Source organism: Alligator mississippiensis, chromosome 4 (genome assembly GCF_030867095.1).
Source record: "Alligator mississippiensis isolate rAllMis1 chromosome 4, rAllMis1, whole genome shotgun sequence".
Classification (NCBI taxonomy): Eukaryota; Metazoa; Chordata; order Crocodylia; family Alligatoridae; genus Alligator; species Alligator mississippiensis.
The window spans coordinates 141,785,870-141,808,520 of NC_081827.1; the positions used below are offsets into that span (position 1 = coordinate 141,785,870).

The window sequence follows — 22,651 nt, forward strand, 5'->3', positions numbered from 1 at the left end:
AGCTTGCAGAACAGGACCAATGTAGAGCATTAGGCCACACAGCATGTTATAAAATTTTGAGTGGTACATGTAAATCCAGAGGAACCCTACTAATGATATAGTGCAAAAGTATCAAAGTCATTTGGCCCCACCAGCTGGATATGGAACATAGATAGGGCTTCTTGCCAGATCTGGCCTGTAAAAGGTGGCAAAAGCAATGTTAATTCTTGCAGCTGTGGGGTTGCTGTACTGGCACAACTCTGGAACCCAGGGGTGTCTTTACACATACTCTGGGGGGTGCGCTTTAATTAGAGCTCTGACAGCCATTCTAATTAAAGTACCCAGAGCATCTCATGTATCAGCATCCCCATGCTTCAAAATGGAGTGCTTTATCTAAAGTTCATCAAATGAGTATGCAGAGGCTGGCTGAAGCACACTATTTAGCATGCTCCAGCAGACTTGATTAATCAAGTCTGCTCCAACATGCTATAATTACAGCACGTCAGAGCAGCCTTCCCGCACTTGTACAGGCACCCCAGCAGTTTAACCCAGGGATGCCACTCACCTCTCCTTCTCCCTTGCCATTGATTTTAGTTGCCCACAGTGAATTTGGTGGCAGATAAGTGGGGGAGTGTTAGGGTTAGGGTATTAACATCTTGGGTTCCAGAGCTGCACTGATACAGCAGCTCTGGCAGCTGTGTCAATAAACCTGTTAGTTAATATGGCTCGTGGAAATAGGTCATCCAGTTCACAAGACGCCGCAGAGGCCAGATGATCCACCTCCACAAGCTGTGTGTTTGACACCCCTGATAGGATATTCCTGTACAGCAATCATGGCACAATTCAATTACTTTTCCTAACAAAGAGTTCATAACATGTATACACATAGATAAACATTACGGTGCTTAGGGGATGCCTTAGACATCCCATTTGAAAAGGAAAATAAAAATCTTTCAAATGCTGAATGTTGTGGAAGCTATTAGGCTATGCTCCAATGATTAGAAAGAAATGCATCAACGGCAAGTAACAAAGTGGAGCTCTATTTACTTGGAGACAAAATATTACTGGTTTAATTTAAAATGTCCAGAAGGCTTATATTTATCGAGGCAGTGGGGATTTTTTTTTAAACTTACAAATAGTAGACCTAATCTTGCGGTTCTATCATGGGCAAAACTCCCTTTGACCTAAGTCAGCAGATCTTGTGAGCTGTCCGCCATTTGGGACTGGGATACGCCAGGACAGTCCATAAGTTTTCATTGTTTTCAAATCCAAAGTTGCCTTAAACCCAAATCCTGAACCTCACACAAACCCCACTGGATACATATCCAAAGAATGCCTCCTTTGCTCATCAATCACATGGCAGCTGCAATGCAGCAAGTTAGAGTCAGAAAGACACACGTAAGCATGTCTTAGGTACCATCACAAATACTAAGCTACACTTTGTACTTGAACACCCAACAGACCTGGGGAATATAGGGAGGGAGTGTGTATAGGTCCACAGACAGAATCACAATCTAGCTGTTACTGTATGTAGTAGTGTGTATAGCTTAAGAGCTGCAGCCCAACTGCAGGTGGATAAAAGGGGATTGCCTGCCTGACTAGGAGGACTAGGCCAGCTGATAGGGATGATTGGATGACCCAGAGGAAAGTTAAAAGCTCTCAGGGAAGGGAGCAGAGAGAAAGGAGGAAGGTTAAGATGACAGCACAGAGCTGGGATTACTCTTGCAGGGCCTGAGCAAGGACTGCAGGGTGCCAGTTAACCCTTTATTGTTTAGTTATTTGTTTGTTTTCTGATTGTGTTGTTTCTATAGGGATGTTTGACCCAGGAAAATATAAAACTGTGCTGTAAACATGACAACCTGCTACACACTAGCTATGTGGCACTCACAACCTGAGTTTTCTAAGAGGGAGTTGGGGCCATGTTCATTTACAGAGTTTTGGTGAATTGTTGAAGGCCAGGTCAGCAGTGCCCCCCCGCACCCACCCATCCAACAGCTTACCAGAACTAAGTGGCTCTTCTCCACACTCAGGCAGGAGGCTGGGATGGGGCTGTGGGTGGGCAGTGAGTGGCATGCAGGAGCAGGACGGGGCAGGGCGGGGATTGCAGGGTCATGACAGTACAGGGCCAGGGCCCAGGGCCTAGCCATGTTCCACTCCCCACACACCCCTGCAGTGGACACTGGTTCCATGGGCAGAGGTGTATGGGGTTCACAGCTCTACCCCAAGCCCTGGCCCCGTGTTGTCACTGCCCCATGATCCCAGGATATACACAGAGACCAAGTAGGGTGCACAAACAGGGTGGAGCTGTGGGTGGGCAGGGAGAGGTGTCTGGGAGTAGAACAGGCAGGTAGGGCCAGGTCTGGGATCTTGGGGTGGTGACAGTGTGGGGGCTCGGACCTAGGGCAGAGCCATGATGCACTCCCTGCACGCTCCTGCCCACAGAACTGGTACCTGTCGCAGGGATGTGCAGGTAGCAGATCTTGGCACTACTCTGGGCCTTGACCCCACACTGTCACCACTTTGCAATCCCAACCCCTCCTGCCCATTCTGCTCCCAATTGCTGCTCCCTACCCACCCACCTATGGTCCCACCCCTTTTGCCCAGCCATGCACCCTGCCCATGTGGGTCCCCCCAGCAGTGGGTGCAGAATGGACAGGCTGGGTCTGCCAGCAGCATCCAGAAGAAGCCACCACCATGTGGCTACCAGGAAGTGAACTTGGCCCCTGCACTGCCCCAACTCTGCCTCATGCACCCTAGGTTGCCCCCACACCAGGGCCAGGTGGGCCGAGGGACGTGCCAGGCAAAATCCCTTGGTGGGCCAGATTCAGTCCGTGGGCTATACTTTTCCCACCCCTATCCTAGTCCCTGGATCAGCACCCTTTTGATAGTAATCACTTTACTTGGACACATTGGGTCATAGCGTAAATCAGGAGCAACTCATTGAAGTCAGTAGAATTACACCAGTGTTAGCCAGAGGACAGAAGCCCCAAAAAAGGGGAGAATGTACCCTTTAGCCAAGGCACCCATCTGTGCTCCACTACACTTTTCAGTTAGACTGTAACTAAAGGATCTAGTTGAACTTACTGTTGCTGGGAAGAATGGCAGTCAGACTGTAGGTAGCGCATCAAGCATGACTCTAACCCTTCCATCCCTGTTCTCTGTACCTTTTCATGCATCATGTGAGCTGCTGATCCAGGCAGTCAGGAAACAGCTTGATTTTCAACTAAGTCTTCATGTGCAGAGAGGCTGAGCATGGGCAGCTTCCATGAACTGCAGCTGGAGTTGTGAGTGGCAGCATATCTGAAAACAAAGCCCCATATCCATCCCACCCTGCCTGCTTGCCCTAAAAAGACTACAGAACAAGTAGGATTCAAAATCCATTGACACCAGTGTCTCTAGTTGAGTGTTTTGGCTGAGTCCCTGGTTCACCATGGTACATAACAGAGAAGATGGAAGGGTTTGTGTCTCGGTAACAATCTTGTTTAGCATAAGCTGGAGGTGTGGTCAGCCTGTAGAAAGGCACAAACATGATCATGGGCTGGAGTCAGGGTATGCAAGTGTAGTGGTATGGGCAAACATGATGAGGTTATGTGTGTGGGAACTAGTGCTTGTAGGTAGGCAGATGTGGATGTGCAAGTGGGTAGCTATAAGGGCTGTGGTTCATAAGCAAAGGGATTGCCTACATGTGTGGCAGGAAAATAATCAACTCTGCAGAAGGGTAGTGCTTGTCTGACAACCATTGATCATGGTGTGTGCACAAAAGGTCACCCAGACATTCAATGCATATGCCTAGGCAGGAGTATGGAGAAGTGGAGGTTTCCCAGACCTTCCATCCTCCCTTTAGGCCATTGAGACAGAATCCAAAGGCCAGACCAAGTCCAAACATTTGGTGCCTTCAAAGCTGTGGCTGTCTAAGTGTCAACAAACCCAGGTCTCCTGTGTGACAGACAAGTATTCTACCATCCAACTACAGGGGACTCCAGTAGTACTTGTAAATACAAGTACTATTCTACTGAAGTTTATTACTCTGCAGCACCGCACATATAGATGCTGGCTGGAGCATGAGTACAGGGGCTACATGCCAGATAGCTCCACAATAGAGCACCCTCATGCCCCAGCCAGCCCCTCTGCAGCACATTGAGCCAGGTCAGAGCAGCCCTGACCCACCAGGTTGACCCCTGGGCCCCCTGCCAGCTGGGGCTGCTCTGACTTGGTTCAACATTCTGTGGTCCTCAGCACACATTCAAATGCAGCACTTGGGAGCAATAAATTCTGGCACAGTATTACTGCTCCACTCCAATTGCATATGTAGACACACACAGGAAGATCAAGGCTGTACCTATAGCTTGATTGGACTGACTTTCTCTGTGTAATAACCTACTTATTAGAATTCTGAATGCAGCACGAGTGGCAACATGGTTTCTGGATAGTATCTGGGGGTATAGCAGGGGTGGATCCAGAAGGGGTGCAGTGGCCCAGACACACCCTGCTTTCTGTCAACAATATCGGAGCAGCGACCGGGGACTTCTTAACTCCCTGTAAGAAGTAATAACTCCCTTCCTTTTTTGCCACCCCATGGCACTTCTCCTATCCTCCCATTCCTCCCCCATCACCCACCTGCTGCTGTCCTCACTGATCCAGGGGCAGAAGGCCTCCACAGCCACTCCTGGCTTGCTCCAGCTGGGCTCTGCATTGAGCTGGGCCAGGGACAGTAACAGCAGTGGGTGAGTACCTTCTCCCTGCCCACTCCCCCAGGGGTCCTCTGCCAGCCCAGAGTGCTACTGCAGTCTTTGACTGATTCTGGATCCCTGTGCAGCCTGGCTGGATCAAAGCTCTGGAGCCTTCCCAACTCCCCTCCCTGCCTCTCCCCAGCAAGGCAGCTGGGGACAGAGACAGCAATAGGCAGAGGATCAGCAAACAGAGAGGAGGGGGTATGTTATTAAGCATGGAGAAAATGGGAGAGGGGACCGAGAGTGGGGATGGAAGATTCTTACCTGACTGGGGGACTTAAAAAAAGTTCCCTGCTGTTGTTCCCACTGCAGAGACTGCCTGTCCTGTGGGTAGCTGGGCACAGAGGGGGAAGCCACTTCTGTGGCCCTGGTGGGTGCTCCTGCACCCTACCTTTCACAAAATCCTGGATCTGCCCATGGGCATAGTATTTGTCTTATGTCCCCTTGGCTGTGGGATTGTTTTCCTACAAACATTTAGAAGCTGGTAGAAAATTTTCCCTTGATACTTTGATTTGATGGAAAGTGGCTTTTTTGACAAAATGGAGATTTTAATTTAAAATGTCAATTGTGTTTAAAAATAGGTTTTCATTAAAATAATTCACCAGTGGAAAGCTTTCTGGTTTTTAGAAATTGGACTTATATTGCAAAAAATCAACCTTCCCTACCTAAAATTTTCATTTTTGTCCATCTTTTTAAGGAAAATATCACATCTTGACCAGCTCTGCCTACAATCTACCTGCTAGTTCTTCAGTAACTGGGGGCATCCTGTTTTTTTGATTTCGACATTGCTGTCTACTTCTTCCCAGCCATGCAGCGGGCACCTGAAGGCTCTCTGCATGTTGTTTAGGTAGCTCCTCTTGTGCACACCACTGGTGGCAATGTTTTACTGTGAAGGCATTCTTGCAAAGGAGGAGATAATTTTGGCTTGTAGACTGCAAAAGGGAAGGAAGGGGGCTAAACAAACAATGAAGGTGTGTGGCCTGAGGTAGTACTGGATGTTCTTCAGGTGGAAGAATGGGAGCTTTGTGAGAGAGGAAGAGGGTGTGAACCAGAAGCTGACGTAGAAACCAACAGAACGAAAACACCAGATAGACTGCCAAAGCCTTTTGCTTAAAGAATGTGAAGTGTGAGGCCTGGATCAGAGACAGCACGCTCTTTTGAGATGTGGCGGGGGTTTAGAAGGAGAGTTTAACAGTGGAGCTCACAGGCACAGGCTGGAATCCTGGCAAAGCATCTTTGCCAAGGCATAAGCTGCTAACAGCACTGCACACTCAGAATCACCTTCATTTTATTCCTTTCATGCAACCAGAGGCAACCAACTCCATCTAGTGAGGGAAATGGGCCCTTGTTCTCTTTCCCATGTGGCCTGCTTACTTTATTCCATCAGAATCAAAGGGTTATAATGGGTTGTAGGATGGGCAATAAACTCCAGGCACGGGGACACTGCTGGTAAGGTGTGGCCATGCCATGTCTTTCTTGAAGCTCTCCTCAATTCTGGGGTAAAGTAATATGAGAGGTGGAATGGGCAAGGGGCACTCCAGACAGTCCAGGTCTGGGGAAGTAACCTAGAAGTCACTATAGGTGACTAGTACCACAAAGCTGCACCTCCTAAGATACTAAACAAACTTGGGGCAGAGTCCTTGAAATAAATGATTCCTGAAAACATGCTTCCATCTCATAGGTATCTTTAGAAAGCTGGGATTGGGGGGAAGAGTGGAAGAGGGGTTCTATAGGGTGATACTATTGCAAATTATGATAATTTGGTAAGAGAACGGGTCTACAGCTGGAAACATGACTGGGGCACAAGAGTGCTCTGCTGCTCCTTGCCTCCTTTATTTCATCCTCTGATCACTGCAATCTGGCAAAAATCAGAGCAAGATTCAGGCTGCTCTAATACAGCTGGCACTGACTCAGCATGCAACATGAGAAAATACCCAATGAGTTTTCAGGCCTTCTCCTGACATGGACCCTGTTGCAGTATGGTAGCAATGCAGGGCATGGTCCCTCAGAGGGAATTTTTTCCTCTACAAATAACCATGAACTTTACTGAGAAAGCAGCACAGCAGTATCAGTTACAGAGCAAATGTTTCATAGAAGTATCATTAGCTTCTGGAACCCACCCAGTTTTGGGAGATAAAAACATACATAATGTTTTAAAAATATGGTTTTATTCATATGGCCAGCCCATTAACAGTGGATTAACTGGCAAGAGTAATCACAGATATCTAGCAACTGGGTTAATCAGCTTCTCACTTATGTGAAGCTGGATTTGATCAGCATGGAACCATATGCAGAAGGATGTAGCATGTTACTGAACAAGCTTGGACAACTTCCTCCTCCTCAGTGTGGCCTTCCACCCTTGATGCAAGGACACCCAGCAAGCATCCTGCACAGTGTAATTACTGAATTTCAGAATTAAGATCTGAGAAGCTAGTTAAATGCCTCCCTTTCCCCAAATCACTTCATTTGAAAATACTGGATTTTAAAGGAAAAGAGAAAAAACAGCTGGGCTCTTGTCAGAAATACTGGGACTCAGCTGGTGTAAACTGGTGTAGTTTCAAAGGCCTGAAATACTAGCAAGAGGATGTGGGCCTCCACAATCCTTTAACACCCCAATTTCCTTGCAAGCCCATCTAAGAGCAAGACATCAGCTCTGAGGACCTAAAGCAAGAGGGGCTTCCTGGGTATTTTTGTCTCCACTGTCCCAAATCTCTCTGGGCTTAATCCTATGAGATGCTGAGCACCAGCAGATTCTATTGAAGGCAGGGGGATCAGGGAGTACTAGGCAGTTCAAAGGATTTCACCTGTAAATCAGCAGCCTCTAGGAGGTAGCATCCAGGCTACCAAGGACAGGGAGGTGCATCTTATAGGGGATCTCTCCTCCATCACTGTTCACAAGCTGCCAGCAACAAATGACTGCCAATCAGTTTAAAAGTCCCACATGTAAACTTATGGGGTAGGATTTATAAAGGGAGGCAATGTGAGTTAAGTATTCAACACCCATTCAGGTTCAGTAGGAGTTTAACACCTAACTCCTTTAGGCTTCTCTCACCCACCTCTACCCATCTCCAAGGGCATGAAACATTTATTCCAGCCTTGGCCATTCACCTTTGGCTGCATGGCTACATATTGGTGCTTGCTATTGTCAAGCACCATGCATTATGGGCCAGAGGATCATTTCCCATCCCTCCTCTGTTCCCTTCTATTTCAATCTTCCTTCAGGTTTTACCCCATTGTTTGCTCGGGATTAAGAGGCCTTTCGTGACTCTTGGGGCTTGAAAAGGTTTTTACACAACTGATCAGTGAAAAGGGACTCCTAGCATTTCGAGACAACACATATGATCAGACTGCATTTTAGGAGTACTTGGACACTATAGTTTCTGAATTAGAAGATGAGAACTGAACAGTGCTATTTCTTAGGCTCTCCATGGTCAATGAAAAGCACTATAATCTGCCTCCTTTGAGAGAAGCATCAGCAACATGTATGTGACAAACAATTACTGCACACAAAATAAGCAAGATACCTTACAGGGGGGATGTGAAATGCCTCTATATTGCACATACCCCTTTGATATCACAGCTAATCATCACAGTTGTAAAACATTAATAGGACAGTTATAATTCACTGGGTTTGGTTAAACACCTACCGTTTATCTGAGTTATGAAAATGTAGTTTATAAATGCACAGTGATCCAGGGCATGGAGGGATAGACAGACAGACAGACAGGCTGACCATGTAATTTTCTAGAGAGTAACTGTCATGTTGCCCTCCTCAGAGCTGACCTTAAGCATTTGCCAGCCCTAGGTCCTTCAGCTGGAGGAGGACTTAAAATAGGCATCCTTATCCCAGTCTAGTGGAGGTGCATGGGTGTCTGTTTCAATGTTCCTAGGGAATTCCAGGGCCTTTTGAATGAACAGCCTTTACGATCGTCAACAGGCCTCAGTTTCCATGTTACCATCACTGGAATTGGAGTGGTGTTCTGGTTACTTTTCTTGGGGCGTCAAACATGGTTTGTCCGTATATCTTACCCATTTGTAAAGGACTTTTCTGTTTCTGTTGCCTGGGGGGTGGAAATAAAATGTATTAAAGCAACATTAAAAAACAAACAAACAAAACAGAAAAATATCACACAAACCAAGTGAGCCAGTTTCCATCACAAAATGCCGCATCACAAAACCCCACCCCCTCTACAATGAGAGACTGCACACAAAGTCTACTGCACGGTTCTGACACCGAAGCCTTGTAGCAGCCAAGAGGTAACCCAACTGAGCAAGAAAAAAGTGGTAGGTGTTCTCCTAAGGAAGCGTGTTTTATTTGCATGAATTGAAAACACAGCTGTGAGGTTTCAACTTGCATGCTTTTTATTAAAACATGAGGATACAGTGGTCCTGTGTACATCTACCCCTGCAACTCTGCAGTGAGAGGCAGTAGGATGCATCACTTATGTTCTTTTCTTGTACACCCACAGGAATTTATTTGGGGCAAACAGCACCTTTCCTTTTATCTGCTTCTACTTACTACACATCCTTTCTTATGAAAGATGAACTGTACCTGCTTTTTGGGGATACAAGCAGATAGGATGCATTTCAATGGTGACCAATGGGAGAGGGATTCTATTTCTCCGAACCACCCAGTGAGTGAGGAAGGTACCGATAGTCTAAGAATTATCATCATCAGGGTAGCAAGACACATGCACAGTCACTGTCTTTTATATCTCATTTTTACAGCTTTTAAAATAAAGCCTCGTTTTGGCCGCATGCATTCTTAGCCAAAATATAAACCAGTGGTTCTTAACCTTGTAAGAGTTAAGGCAACCTTCAGAAAATGCCAGCTCTTAAGTTTTCACTTGCATTTTTGACAATAGAGAATAATAGAACAATTTTTCTGTTAAAAAGAACTCAGAAAGACCACAACAGGTCAAAATCTTTTTAACACTATGTTTATGGGTCTATCTTGTGAATCATGTTTTCATACCTAATGCATACCTACCTTGTGACACTCTTGAAAGGATCTAAAGGCACCCCAAGGTGACACTGCACCCTGGTTGAGAAGCACTGATATAAACCCACCATTACCCCTAGGGATATTGATCACAGATGGGGAAGCTTTTGAAAATTGAAGACATCTTTTGGAAAATAATACTTGAAGCAAAGAAGTGTGAACAACTTTGACCCTATTCCAACTGAAGATCCCTTCAAGAGCTTTCTTCACCTCCAGACTTTTCTGCTTTCAAATTTTGAGGCAGTCACCTTTAGCTACCAGGTGAAAAAAGAGTCCATCTGCCTCTGTAATGGCAGCAAGGTTTTAAAAGATTTACAGTTACAAGTTACAAAAGAGAGAGTGGAAAAGCTTAAAGTGAATATAACAGAATATTGTGATGCTTTACAACCTTTTGACTGCATCAAAGGAGGTCACAATCTGATTAGTCACAAATTTCACACACAGACACACACAGCAAACAGTGCTATTATTTTCATTCTGTAGGTAGGCTGTTCATCCCTTCATTTAGACTAACCTAGGATGCATCTAGAATGTCATTTTGTCACTCACACTGGGATGTGGAAGTGAGGTTTAGATGAGAGATTAAGTTCACAGAGTTAAGACTCAGTTCTAGAAGATGGTGAACATCACAGCTCCAATCCAGTGAAACCCTTATGCCAGTGGTTCTCAACATTTTTAGAGTCCAGACACCCTTCCATAAGCCTTCGCTGAATTGAGCAGCACCCCATTTATTTATTACAGTCCTTACTTCCTTGCAAAGGGGCTGGGCAGATGGGGAAAAGGAAGGAGCACCTGGGCAGGCATGAGCATGTTCTTGCCTCCTTGCACAGGGGATGAGTGGTGGGGGTGGGGGAGCAACCAGGGAAGGACAACCTGAGCCTGTGCTTATCTCCTCATGCCTCCCATCACCCTTCAAAGGATTCCACGGGTTGAAAATTACTGCCTTATACACATACTTTAATATGTGAACAATCCCATTCACTACTTCTTATAAGTTAAAAATGCATGTTTTTACACATTTTCCAACAGATTGTTGCATTTTCAAATTATTCATAGTATTTCATATTTTTCTACTAAAAAGAAACCTTGGAAAGCAACCTGTGCCAGCTTCCAGACCAGCATACTCCTCAGACTGGTGCTGCTCATCAGTGATCCATATGGAAAGGAAGAGTAACAATGGGTTATGAAAAGAATGTGTTAGTGAGTCCTCTCTGCCTAGAATAATGGTTCCAGTACTGGCAAACTCTACAGTGGAGAATGACATAAAGCAGAAAATCTCAGAGGTCCCAAGGCTGGCAGGCAGCCCTTCCTTTTAGATGTGGGGCATGATGAAAATCAGCAGCGATGTGTTTTTAATTACTGAAGCAAACAATTAAAAACACATATTTGCAGTTCAACAAAGAATCTATAAAAATGTAACCATCTAATCAAGTGTGCCACTTACTGGACCATCCTCAGGCTGCTGAAAATATAAATTGTAAGCCATTTATCCCAGAAGACTGGTCACCCTTATTTTAAATTTACCAAATTAGCAAGGGTATCTGACATTGAGAGCTGGCCTCCTGGGAATAATATGAGGACATTTTTATAGAGTTCCTTTCACTGAGTTCTCTTTCCCAGAGGCCCTGTCCTACAGATTTTTCTGTGGGAGAGGAAAATCTTCTTTAAGGTTCTTGGAAACGACATTTATACTAGTGTAATTTATGCCAGTGTTGTACACTAAGATAAGTTACCCCAAGATCCAGAGTGGACAGATGAGCAGTCATCTGGGAGTAGCTGCTCACAGTAGCCACTATTACAGCTCTTTGCCACTTGGTGGTGTGATAAAATGTTGCATCAAGCAAACAGCTACTTGGGGATCAAATTGGACAGATAATACCTACTGCTGGAATTTAGTTGAGTGTAGTTTCACTCCCATTTTTCGGAAGTTAAATATACACTGACTGTATGGCACAGAGGAGTACAGTTTGCATTATCTGTCTGCTCCTTGTTCGTACCTGCTGGTAAAGGCTAGTTACACAGGTGTAAATAAGCTATCTGTCCAAGTCCACTGATAGCGAACTTTAACTGTAAACTCATAAGTGACTTGTTTATCTCCAAACTAGTCATAAGAGAAACTACTGGCTGCAAGCAACTCCCTAGAGTTTGAAGATTCAAAGGACTCATGTCAAACATCATGAAAGATGACAGAAAACTCCGAGAGACGCAATACTTGGACTGACTAGGAATAGGCCTGTGTGAGTAGGCAGCTATTTGATACAGCTTCAGATCCAGCTGCTTTGGATGCCAGTGATTTGATCTGGAGCTCTGGATTGGTTTCCCGCTTCGAACCAGTCAAAGCAGCTCCGAAGTTTCAAAGCCGCCTCGGAGATCCACCTACAAAACCACAGACTAAGGAGAAGAAATAATCAATACAGACAATCAACTGCCCCAAGACAGACACAGTTGCACAAGCACCCATGTCACAAGTTTTGCTTGTCCGCAGCTTAAGGTGAAGTTCCCCCCAAACCCCTGCACCTATCTCCTTGAAACTTGGCAGGCTTCATGGCCCCATCAGGGGCCACCACCCCTGCAGTTTTCAGCCCACTGCACCTTAACACACACAGGGTCATCTATGTTACGAGTTCTGCCTGTCAGCAGCTTGAGGTGCAGTTCCATCCAAACCCCTGCACCTACCTTCTTGAAACCTGGCAGGTTTTGTGGCCTCAGCAGGGGCCACCACCCTTACAGTTTTCACTCCCCTGTGGTGTAACACATACATGTAACAAGAGTTTTGCTTTCAAGAATTTGGGGTGCAGTTCTCCCCAAACCCCTGCATCCATCTTCTTGAAACTTGGCATGCTTCATGCTCTCAGCAGAGGCTACCATCCCTGCAAGTTTCATCCAAATCAGACAAAAAAACAACAAGGTTATAGATATTTCATTGATTCCCCATTATACCCTATGGCCGGATCTCTGAAGCGGCTCCGAAGCTTTTCTGAAGCAGTTTGGAAGCTCAGAACCGCTTTGGAAAGCCTAACAAAGCCAGTGCTTTGATCCGGACATGCTTCTCCGGATCTGAAGCATGGTCCAAAGCCTCACACAGCCCTAACTAGGAACTCCAATTCAGTAACCAGTTCAGTAACATCACAGGCCTAATTCTGCTCTATCTATATCATGGTAATCAGGAATACTCCTCCTTGAAATCTATGGAGTTTCACCAGTGTAAAACAAGTGCAAGAAGATCCTATATATTTGATCCCTGGAATCCACCCTTCAATACTGTAAATTAATTACCCCCAGAACAATCATTAAAAATAAGTGAACTATAGTTAGCAACTATGGCCCTGCTAGCTGATCAAAAATAGCAAATCCTATGGAACTGAATGAACCAATACTTCAGTGGGATTCAACATAAGAAAAAGATCTCCTTTGTGATTTTAATATAGTAGGTTTTATTGTTGTCATCGTTATAGTATTCAGGTCTACTGTAAAGGCATCTTCAATCCCCAAATTTAGGTTCTGCAAAAATTAATACTGATAGAAGTGTTTGTATTAATTAAAAATAAAACTCAAATGAAAAGAGGTCCTTTCTTTTTGGTCTAAACTTAAATATGCAGTACTTGCAAGTCCAAACAGACATCTCCTGACTAGAAACAGGATTCTGCATACAAGGCAATAAAGGGAGTGGACTAAAACATTGCAGCATTCAGCTACTGGGCAGAAATAAAAAATGACCAATCTACCATCACCCCAAGGAAATGCAATCTAGAAAAGCAATTTTCCCCTCAGCTCCTTCAGAGTTAAACATCCAGATCTCCATTCCTTTAGATCAAGGGTATCAAACTCATGAGTGGTGGCAACAGCCTTCATCTTTGTGGCTGCCAGAGCTGCTATCAGTGCAGCTCCAGAACCCAGGGGGTTAACACAGACACTACTCTGCTTCCCCATCCCCACTTCCCCCTGGCCATTTTCATCTGATGCTGATTTTAGATGGCAGGTAAAGTAGGGGTGGCAACAGGCTCCATAGGCCACATCCACCCTGTAAAGGTGGGTACATGAGAAAACCCATAGACAGAATGAGCCACCTTTGCAGGATGGATCCAGTCCATGGACCATAGGTTTGACATCCCTATTCTAGATAACTAACTTAAGCATATGGTTACTGATCTTACTCACATATTTATGTTTAAGCATGTTCTTAAATACCTTAAAGAACTGGGGGTCTAATAAATTATTAGCAATTTGACTGTTAAAGGGAGGAGAGGCTGGCTGTGTGACAGCTGCAGAGCTGGCCACAAATGCTCAGACTTCCTACTCTAAGTGGTCAATTTCTTACAGACCTTGCCAAAAGCTGCAACTTTCTTCCCCCAAGAAATTCTAGGGAGAAAAATCATTCATTTGCTTATAGACTCTTGAGGCCTTGTCATACCTCTGTGGATGGACAGCCCCTGAGTATGTCTACACCTTTGCCACAGGGCTTCTGAGTAACAGTGGGGTTTGTGTTAAAAACAATCTTGACAGAGATGAATCAGTAGGCCCAGAGCAGGTGGGACAGTCATCACAGCAGTGACAAAGACATTTCTCTAAGCAACTCAACACAAGCAAAGCACTGCCAAATAGGTTCCAGCGTTTGCCTCTAAGATTGAAATACTGGGACTCTATCCTCACAAAGCAGGCAATTATTAACCCTTTCAGTGACTTCCATGGGGAAAATTATTTGTTCCATGTGGCAAGAGGACCTCAGTTGCCAGATTTTCACTTTGTGTAAATCACTGGGCTTCTATTGAAGCCATGCTATTGCATAGTTTAAAGCACCAAAGGACTAGAACCTTGGCTAATATAAGTCAACTGAGCCATGACAGCCAACAAACAACTAAAATCTGGCCCTGGGATGATGACAGTACTTTAAAAGCAGGAACAGAATAATAATTATCGCTAGACCAGAATGCAATTGAAAATCTTTTGACTGGGTAAGAGAGAACAAAAAAGACAGACTTGGGTGACTGAAGAGGACATTTCCATCACTGTGATTCTATGAACATAAGAGAAATAAAATATTAAAAAAAGCCCAGACTGGTATGAAAGTGACTGTTAAAACATAAGGCAGGGTAGATTTTCACCTTGTAGACTAATTCAGGGGTGTCATACACACAGCCCATGGGACAGCTCTGGCCTGCAGTACCACATCATTTGGCCCCCAGTGCTGGGTCGCAGGTTGACCATCAAGCAGCAAATGGTGGAGGCTGAACCAGCCCTGTGCGCAGGCCTGGGACACACACCACACGTGCCACCCATGGCCAGTGATTACAGACCCTTTGGATTTTGGTTACTCACATTCAGACCACCTGAAAGGAGCATGAATTGCCAAGGACAGAAAATTAAAGTGTCTCCAATTGGGCACTCAATACAAAGGACACTCCAAAAATCAGTGACCACTTACATTTCAGAAAAACCTTGGCGTAAATTTTCACAAAAAGAACAGGGGACAAATCCTATTGCCAAATAGGTCGCAGGAGTCCATATCAACTGAAGCACATTAATTCATGCAGATGTAACCTTTACCCACAAAGCAATCAAAGCCCAGCAAATTCAAAATCTTAGTTATGAAATCATTTGGGGATACATTTTTGGTTTGCTTTCCTAGCATTATATTCCTTCGCATCTGTATTTAGGAAGCATCCAGGAGAAAAAAGGGCTTGGATCTCCCCTGGTTTCCTCAGTGAATAGGGAAGATCGAGATGGCTTCTTATCAGAACAGCCTAGAATGTCACTGAAAGATTCATTTCAGAAGGAGATTAAATTTGGGGATGCTGTGTGTGCATGTCATGAGAAACAGAATTAAATTTTTTCTAAATTGTGCTCCAAGTCTGTGCTTTGACCATGGTTCACGGAGTTTGAGAGAGACTATTTAAGGCCAAATTCTAAGCATCTTGCATTGAAGAGCTCCTCAACAAATCTCACTAAATTCAGTGACATGGTCAACAGCTTTGGACCCTGGCCTGTAGAGTTGTATGCTATTACACTAAAACAAACCAGACACTTCTTGTACTGACAAGAACAACCTAAAAAAAATACTTTTAAGCTATTAAGAGTACTCACCTAACCCAGATGGTGTCCAGTCCCACCAGGGGTAGCACCTTGCTAGATCTGGTCTTAGCAACGGGATGATCTTGTGGGGGACCTGTGGGTACACAGTAATCTGGGTGATAGTAACCGCCACTTGGTAGAGTTCACTAACCAGCAAAGGGTGCGAAAAATATCCAGTGATGCTAAAGTTTTAGACTTCAGAAGGGCCAACTTTAGTAAACTTAGGAACCTAGTTAGTGAGGTGCCCGAACTCAAGAGCATCGGGCTAATGGGGGTCCAAGAGGGTTGGAAGTTTCTCAAGGGGGTGATCCTTCGGGCACAAAAGGAGTCTATCCCCTTTTGTAGGAAAGGGGCTAAGGGGATAAAAAAGCCCCATTGGCTGAACACGGAGCTTCAGCAAAGACTAGGGGCAAAGAAAGAGATGTATAGGCAGTGGAAGCAGGAGGCAGCCACCAAGGAGGCATACACCACCCTGGCGCGCCATTGCAGGGAGTCAGTTAGGCAGGCCAAGGCAGGACTGCAGCTTAGGCTGGCTACAACAACCAAGGACAATAAAAAGTCCATCTACAGATACATAGCGAGTAAAAAGAAGGCACAGAGTAGCATGGACAAATCAGGTCAGTTGGTGGTTGAGGCAGACAAAAACTCCTTAATACTGACCAAGACAATCCCCCCACCTTGAGCATAGACAGATGTCCAAAAGGCACCAGACAGCCAAAAGTTAGTGCTGACTTAGTTAAAGAGCACTTGGAAGGGCTGGATGGGAACAAGTCAGCTGGCCCGGATGACCTCCATCCACGGGTGCTGAAGGAATTGGCCAGTGTCATTGCTGAGTTGCTGACACGGCTGTTTGAGCTCTCATGGTGCCCTGTACAGGTCACTGAGGACTGGAAAAAGGCCAGTGTGGTGCCCATTTTTAAGAAAGGGAGAAGGGAGGAGCCAGGTAACTTTAGGCCAGTCACTCTTACCTCTATCCCTGGGAAAATACTAGAAAAAATCATCAAAGAGCATATTTGTGAAAGCCCAGCAGGGGAAACAATGCTGAATGGAAACCAGCATGGGTCAGTCACAGGTAGATCCTGCCTGACAAACCTTATAGCCTTTTATGATCAGGTCACACATGGCCTTGACACAGGAGCTGAGGCCGATGTCATCTACCTCGATTTTAGGAGGGCCTTCGACACAGTTTCGCATCCTATTCTCATAGGGAAGCTAATGGGTTGTGGAGTGGACACCTACACAGTCAGATGGGTGGCCAACTGACTTCTGGACTGCACCCAGACAGTGGTGGTAGACGGGTCATTCTCAGCCTGGAAGGAGGTGGGCAGTGGGGTCCCGCAGGGTTCGGTCCTTTGGCCGGTGTTATTTAATATCTTCATCAGTGATTTGGACGAGGCTGTGGTAAGCACCTTCTCCAAGTTCACGGATAACACCAAATTATGGGACAAAGTTAATACACCAGAGGGCAGGGGGCAGTTATAGGCCAACCTGGAAAGGTTAGATCAATGGGCAGAACATAATAGGCTGCAATTTAACAAAGGTAAATGTAAGGTACTCCACCTAGAAAGGAGGAATCCCCAGCACACCTACAGGTTGGGGGATGTTCTCTTCAGCAGCTCAGAGGCTGAGAGAGATCTTGGAGTCATAGTTGACTCCAAGATGAACATGAGCTGGCAGTGTAACGAGGCCATCAACAAAGCACCTTGTTGTGTATTAGCAGATGCATGACCAACAGATTGAGGGAGGTGATGCTCCCCCTTTATGCAGCATTAGTCAGGCAACAGTTGAAGTACTGTGTCCAGTTTTGGGCACCGCACTTCAAGAGGGACACGGAGGATCTGGAGAGGGTTCTGAGGAGGGCCACTCACATGATTAGTAGACTCCGTGAAAGACCCTATGAGGAGAGGTTGACAGATCTGGATCTCTTCAGCCTATACAAAAGACGGTGAGGGGTGACCTTGTAGCCGCCTATAAATTTATCAGGGGAGGACAGCAGGGAATTGGGGATGCGCTGTTTACCAGAGCGCCCCAGGGAGTAACTAGGAATAATGGGTGCAAACTAGTGGAGAGTAGATTTAGGTTAGACATTAGGAAGAAATTTTTTATAATAAGGGTGGCCAGAGTCTGGAATGGGCTTCCAAGAGAGGTGGTGCTGTCACCTAACTTGGAGGTCTTCAAGAGGAGCCTTGACAATCACCTGGCTGGGGTCGTCTAACCTCAGTCTTCTTTCCTGCCTGGGGCAGAGGGTCAGACACGATGATTCATTGGGTCCTTTCCGACTCTATAATCTATGAATTAATTGATCTCTCTCCCAGACAATGTGAAGGAGCCAGGGGTCATTCAGAAAGAGCTGTGAATTGCCACATTCAAAATGTTTAGCTAAGTGATGGATCTACAAGTACTAAGAGTTTCCTGGGAGATAAGTGAGAAAAAAATTAAGTTGCTGAGGAAGAGGAAGAATACCAGGAATTAGGGCTGTGCAAAGCTTCAGTCCCCGATTCAATCTGGCAGAGATTCGGCCTGATTTGGTAGCCAAATCTCTGAATCCAAATCAAGTCAGAAGACCTTTTGCTCTCTCTGAATCGAATAGGAACCCTCTAAATCGATTTGGAAAGATTTGGAGATTCAGACATAGACATAACTTTAAGTGTTTTTTCTACATACCTCTAGCTAGCATGTGGTTCATGAATGCTGTGATGCTGGGGCAGATGGAGCATCTCACAAGGGTGCGAGGGGCCCTCCAGCACACTCGGCAGCAGACCCAGAAGTGGACCAGAAGCACTTCCAGTCCACCTCCGGGTCTGCAGGGGAGTTCACAGCAGGGCCCCCCCACACCACTCCAGCTTGGTGACTGGTGCCTCCTGGGTGTGGGGGGACACCCGGGGTCCCTCTGTGGCTGATCGCCAAGCCAGGGGGCACAGGGGGGCCCCATGCACACTCCCCAGTAGACCCGGAAATGGAGCAGAAGTGCTTCTGGTCCACTTCCATGTTTGCTGCTGAGCAAGTGGGGGGCCTTCCCATACCCCTGTGGGACACCCCATCCACCCCAAGATCGCAGCATTCACGAGTCATGCCTGGTACCTCAAGGTATGTAGAAAAAACATTTAAAACTGTGGCTATGGCCGAATCGCTGATTCTCTGAATCAGCATCGAATCTTCAGATTTGGATTCGGCCAAATCAAATTGGGGACAGTGATCCGAATCAGTTAATTGAATCACTGTCCCCGACTCAGGCCAAATCCAAATCCGAATTGAATTTGGCCGGTTTCACACATCCCTACTGGGAATATGAGGAACTTGGGAGAAGTAATATTATGTGTTTGGAAAACAAAAGTCTTAAGCAAAAAAAGTGCAAATATGATAGTTTAGTCTGCTAAACTGTTAGAGAATAAGGGAGAGGAGATTGAGCAGACAGATTAGCACTGGATGTATGGGATCCGATCCATTTCATTGTAAAAAGCACTGGTGTAATTGTCACATTAAATAAAGCGATGCTTTTAATCAGATGGATGATTGGTCCTGTCTCAAATGAAATGCGGAAGCTGTAAATCCCTGCATTGTTTTTTTTTTCCACTGCTGGCTGGTACAAACAGAAGGAAAGCAATAGAAACAAGGAATGACTGATGCCACACTGTGGCACCAAGGTACAAATGCAACTGTCTCCAGAGAGAGAGAGAGAGAGATTCATAACCATTTTCTGATTAGGTGGCTCTCAATATGTGGAGAAAATCCCAAGTCCTATATTCTTTCCCAAAGTTAACTTCCTTATGTGACCAAAGTTTGTCTTCTGCTGTTCATGTGTGACCCCCTACTGTCCCTCACTGCAGCCCTGTGTAATGCTCTTGCAGAATTGTGTGTTTTGGTTAAATTTTTTATTTAACTGTGACATCAACAGTTACATGGATGATCCTGGATTCAGTGTTTTTTAATGTCTTTCATATGGAGCCTTGATAGTAGGGAAAAAGTCCATAAAATACCTTAGATGCTTAAGTCCCAAACGGAAATCCTCAGCGCTCCCACGCTCAGCTCCATCCCACCCTAAAAACACCTGAAGTCTTGGAGGTGACCTAATTTTTCTCACACAGTGGGCACATCTACACTTGTGCTTTAATGTGAATTAGCCTATTTTACTGCGCATTAAAGCATCACTGAAATGTTCTATTTAGTTAATGCACATTAAAATAGGCTAATGCATATTAAGCGTCACTTAAAAAATGTGCTTAGTTAATGTGCATTAAGACAGACTAATGAGCATTTTACTAGCATCTCCCAATGGATGGTTCCTATACGTAATCACTCTGACACACTGTAATTACAGTGTGTCAGAGCATAACTGAGTCTGCTGAGCATGGTAGTTACAAGCTTGAGTTCAAGCACCCCCACCATCATTTTGAAGCGCAAGGATGCTGATACATGAGACCCTGCGACACGTTAATCAAAGCGCCATTCAGATCCGCTCTAATTAAAGTGCTGGCCCCCACTCTTCTCCGAGGCACATGTAAAAGTGCCCTATGGGCATTTTTACATGCAAGCACTGCAGCGCCAGGTGCTTTGAAAAGCACCCAGCACTGCAACGCTTACAGTTGTGTAAATGGTGAAATGCACATCAGCACAAAGAAAATGGCAGCAGCACACTTTTGAGCTAAAACACCTTGAAGTTGATGCTCATTTTGCCACTTATACAACTGCAAGCAGTGCAGCGCGGTGTGTGTCAGCTCCCACACAGAGCAGGCTTGATTACTCAAGACTGCTCCGAAGCAGCACATCTCTGGTGCATCCAAGATGCCCTGAGGTACTAGCTTTAATGCAGGTTAACTAAAGCACATTAATGCATGTGTAGATGTGCCCAGTTTCCCTCACTGCCTTACAGTTCACTTCTGGGCACCACCAAACATCAGCATGCTGGTTTTAAGTGGCTTTCTTTCTGAAGTGACTAACTTTCCTCACACATTAAGCAGGGAATCTGTATTTCATGGGATTCCACAACAGCTACCTATGGTAGGTTTTGGCCTATTTGTCTCCATCCTACTTTAAGCTTTATTACCAGTTACATACCTAAGGATCCACAAGATGGCACTATGCCACCCATTACAAAGTGATCTTTGGCTTCTGACTATACTTTCTGCCTCTGTTGGTAGGACACACACAGCCACCAGCAGTGAATTTTTCCTATAAGTTTGCCGAGTCATGTTTTGCCCTTTGTTCAAAGTACCACTTATCTGAATTTTGCATATTCTCCCAAACCATATCATCTGTATGAGTCCTGGCCTGCCCCCTCTGTCCTTGTTCAGGAAAATCTCCAAGAGCACCTATACACATGCCTGACACCTGCTCTGACGTGTGCTAATTAGCATGAATTGGAGCAGACTTGATTAATCAATTATTTGATTAAATTGAAGCTGCTGGAGTGTGTAATAAGCACGTGCCATCAGCCTCACCATCATGTGCATTCAGCATTCCTGTACTTCAAAAAGGTAGTGGGGGCACTTTAACTAAAGCTCGTTGAAAGAGCTTTAAAGTGCCCCGCCACCATTTTTAAGCGCAGGATGGTGCATACACGAGAAGCTGTGGACCTTTTAATTAGAGCAGTTCCTGAGAGCTGCTCTAATTAAAGTGCCCAGCTGATTTCTAGGAGCATTCTGTCTGAATAAGCACTATAGGATAGAGGCAATTCTAGCTACCCCACAGTGTACAAAGTAACTGTTTTATCATACGACTAAGTAATTGCAGTCAATACATCTGAAACTAATTAATAATACTTGTCCTTGACAAAGAGCTTTGTATGTTCCAAGTGCTGTGCAAACACCAATTCAATTAGCAATCTTACTAATTAGCAAACTGCCACATCATCATGTTCACTCTATTTTAGAAGACTGAAATAAATATGATATGTGCTCATCTAATCCATAGCTCCATGGTAGGGATGAACTGATGCTTCGACATTCAGCTCTGAGTTGTGTTCCAGATACTGAAACCTTCTTACCAAACTTTGGAAGGCCCAGGATATGGCAATCAGGCCTATACTGTGTAATGCCTTTTCCTTACCTTACTCTGAACTCCCCCAAGTCAAACTGCTTGTGGCACTACACACCTGGTAAAATTTAAACCACAACAATACAAGGTAAGATGTTCACCTGGGTTAACTAATTCTGATTCAAATAGCAGGGCAAATATAGGGCTGTGCGAAATGGGCCCTATTCAATTCGGATTCGACCTGAAACAGGAAACAGTGATTCAATCCATTGATTTGGATCACTGTCCTCAATTCAATTCGGCTGAATCCAGATCTGAAGATTCAATGCCGATTTGGTGAATCAGTGATTCGGACACAAGCACAGCTTTAAAGGTTTTTTTTTCTACAGACCTTGAGGTAGCAGGCGCAGATCATGATCACTGCAGTGCTGGGGTGGATGGAGTGTCCCACAGGAGCACAGGGGGCTCTCCAGCATGCTCGGCAGTGAACCCGGAAGTGGACCCTTCCGGTCCACTTCCAGGTCTGCCAAGGAGCACGCAGGGCCCCCGTGTATCCCCTCTCAGCTAGATGATCAGCTGCAGGGGGACCCCAGGTGCCCACCAGGCCCAGGACGCACCAGTCGCCGAGTCAGGGGGGCATGGGGGGAGCCCCCCCTTGCGCTCCCCAGCGGTCCAGGAAGTGAACCAGAAGTGCTTCTGGTCCACTTCTGGGTCTGCTGCCGAGTGCACTGGGGAGCCCCCTGAGCTTCTGTGGGACGCTGCATCTGCCCCAACACCACAGCATTCAGAGCCCCTGCTATCTAGAGACATGTAGAAAAAAAAACATTTAAATCTGTGTATATGTACAAATCGCCTAATCTGTTCAAATCGATTCAGAGAGATTAAAGGGTCCTCTGAT

The 22,651-nt window shown here is 45.4% G+C and overlaps 1 protein-coding gene across 1 annotated transcript in view; it reads right to left on the reverse strand.

The window, feature by feature from the left end:
* Positions 1-6,855: 6,855 nt before the first annotated feature.
* KCNA6 (potassium voltage-gated channel subfamily A member 6) overlaps positions 6,856-22,651 on the reverse strand; it is a 56,855-nt gene continuing 41,059 nt past the window's right edge. The window contains exons 4-5 of the mRNA XM_059726209.1: positions 15,793-15,874; positions 6,856-8,770 (exon numbers count right to left, since the gene is read on the reverse strand). The gene's annotated coding sequence lies outside the window, so the exon portion shown is untranslated. The remainder of the gene's footprint in view (positions 8,771-15,792; positions 15,875-22,651) is intronic.